This window comes from Montipora foliosa, chromosome 1, assembly GCF_036669935.1.
Source record: "Montipora foliosa isolate CH-2021 chromosome 1, ASM3666993v2, whole genome shotgun sequence".
Lineage (NCBI taxonomy): Eukaryota > Metazoa > Cnidaria > Anthozoa > Scleractinia > Acroporidae > Montipora > Montipora foliosa.
Window position 1 is genome coordinate 73,235,344 of NC_090869.1, and position 2,500 is coordinate 73,237,843.

General features: G+C 42.1%; 1 long non-coding RNA gene across 1 annotated transcript in view; it reads left to right on the plus strand.

Annotated features, from left to right (window-relative positions):
* LOC138007911 (uncharacterized) overlaps positions 1-2,500 on the plus strand; it is a 7,184-nt gene that overhangs the window by 3,562 nt on the left and 1,122 nt on the right. The window lies entirely within an intron of this gene.

Below are 2,500 nucleotides of genomic sequence, written 5' to 3' on the forward strand. Positions count from 1 at the left end.
GTCTTTGATCTTGCGGGACCAAGGGACAAATCCCGAGAGGGCAAGACAGCTCCACCTTGCACGCTCGGGTAGTCAATCACAGTGCGGGATTTGGTTCATCTTGCCCACTCACGGAGCAAGTCACATAATGAAGATTGTTGTTGTTGTCAGTGGAGACGTTTACATCACGAGGTTGATGTCATGGCTATGATGACCGCTGAACGTATGGTTCGTGGACATTATAATTTTGCGCATGCTGCGCATGCCGTGACGTCAGTCACAGCCGGCACAGTAGTCAGGTGTAGTCTGGGAGCATCTGTAAATAAGCAAACCACCTGTCTAGATGTGTTAACGGGACTCTAAGGAACATGGAAAATGTTGTCGGCAATTTTGTAACTTGTATGGACGGCCGCTACGGTGGGCTTAAAAATGTGACGTTTATGTCCCAGAATGGAAACGAGGCTGGACCTTAATAAACTTCAAAACCCTCTTTCAGACAACCGACATTGTTATCAGAATTGCTCATACGAAGCATGTAAGTGTACACGACACACCTAAGTTTACACAGCTGGTCATGTGACCATGACAGCACGGAAACGAGGCTTGACTTTAAAAGCCACATAACCATATTTAACGTTGGTGGACACTAATCATATTTACCCAGTTCAACGAAAATTGCGATTTGTACATTACCAGGTCTTAATTATAAGCAGTACATTATTTACCGCTATTGGTGATGCGAAATTGATTAAGAGGAATCATGTTACACGTGAGGCCTCGAATACGAAGTGAAAAGGTTACACTCGGGAGCCTATTGGGCTCTTGGTACACTTTACTACACTTGGTACACTTTAGTGGTTTCTCGAAACCCTAAACCATATTTCTTATTTAAATGTAAGTTACATGTTATATTGCTTGAGTAAAAGAATTATCAATCCGTGGAAAAAGGTTATTGTTATCCGTGGTCAGCGGCTTTTATCATCAATTTAGAGATCCTCCATTTTGATTTACAGACCATGTAGAGAAACTAGCGTTAATGTCGCTAATGGCTAACGCCATTGATTCTGGAATGGTAGAAGCCGAGAAGCTAAACCTAGACTTCAATTTATGTATCATCTGTCAGAAAGAAAAAAATGAAAGTCTTGTCGAAGAACCTTCTTCGTACGAGAAAGTTTTCAAATTCATCGAAGAATGGGCTAAGTATAGAAATTTGGCGTATTCTCAAACTTGGGAAAAGCTGCGAAGAATGTCACCTCATGAGCTTGAAATAGCACAAGCATCATGGCATCGATCCTGCTATAAAGATCTTGTTCATACTGGGATTCTGAAGAGAGCGAAGGAAAGGTGAGTTAGGGATTAAAGCTGAACATTCTCGCCTATTAAGCTTGTTTCTGCTCGTACTTACCTCAAATATTTCTTACATTCTCTCCAAATGTTTGCTACGATTCTGCTTACTCAAATGTCATAATCAATTGGAGAAAAATCTTTTTAAAACTTATAAAAAAAGGCAAGCTTCTTATGTGGAAAAGTACAGGGAAGACTCTGCGAGTGGTCGCCAAAGACACCATGATTGAGTTCAAGGAAGATCGCTCACTTTTTGGGCGGATGATGATGGTCTGCAAGGCACGCCCTGAGATTGACATCGAGGAAGCTGTCGGGGAGTATGAGTTCTCAATAGTGCCAAGGTCGATGTTTGCCGCGGATGGCACCATGCTTCATTGTTCATCAAACAGCACCTTAATGAACATTCTTGAGAAGATGGATCCAAGAAGAAAAACTGAAAGTATCACTGAAGAGGTTTTGCCCGTTGTTACTAGGATGGCAGCTACACAGAAGGTCTCTATTGTAGACGCAATGGCAGAGGTTCAGGCGCTTGACAAACCAGACTGGATTAAGAGATGTTCTCAACTTGCTGAGCATTTCACCATGTACGTCTTTGAGAAGTACAACGACTGCGATGAATTGCGACTTTTCTTTGACAGGCTAGTAATTTACAAATTTAATATTTTTTTTATATTTCTCGATAATCAGCAACCCTATAGTATACAAAAGATTGTCAGTGTTGAAAAACAATTAATGTTTTCTTTTAGGTACTATTTGCCATTTTCTTTAAAGACAGCAATCCAGGTGTCGAGACAAGGTGATGAATGTCCCGATGAAGAGGCTTCTTTCTCATGTCAATACCAAGGTGTAACTTACCCAATTTCTCGCTAGAAAGACATTAGAGAAGGGAAGTCACAGTGGAAAGGATGTTGTAGTTGCATGGGGTAGCCAATGTGAAGCAACCCACAAAGATGTGGCATACCTTGAGAGCAGCCAAGAGGAAGCAGACACACAGCTGTTGTTGCATGCTATTGATGATACAACTTCGGGAGCTACGAGTATCGATCTCATCTCCCCAGACACCGACGTTTTCGTGTTGGCTCTCAGAAGGTTTCCAGAGTTGTATCAGAATACATCCTTTGTGACCGGGAGAGGGCAGCGCCATCGCAAGAGACTCCTTAGTCCCATTGTTCAAGGT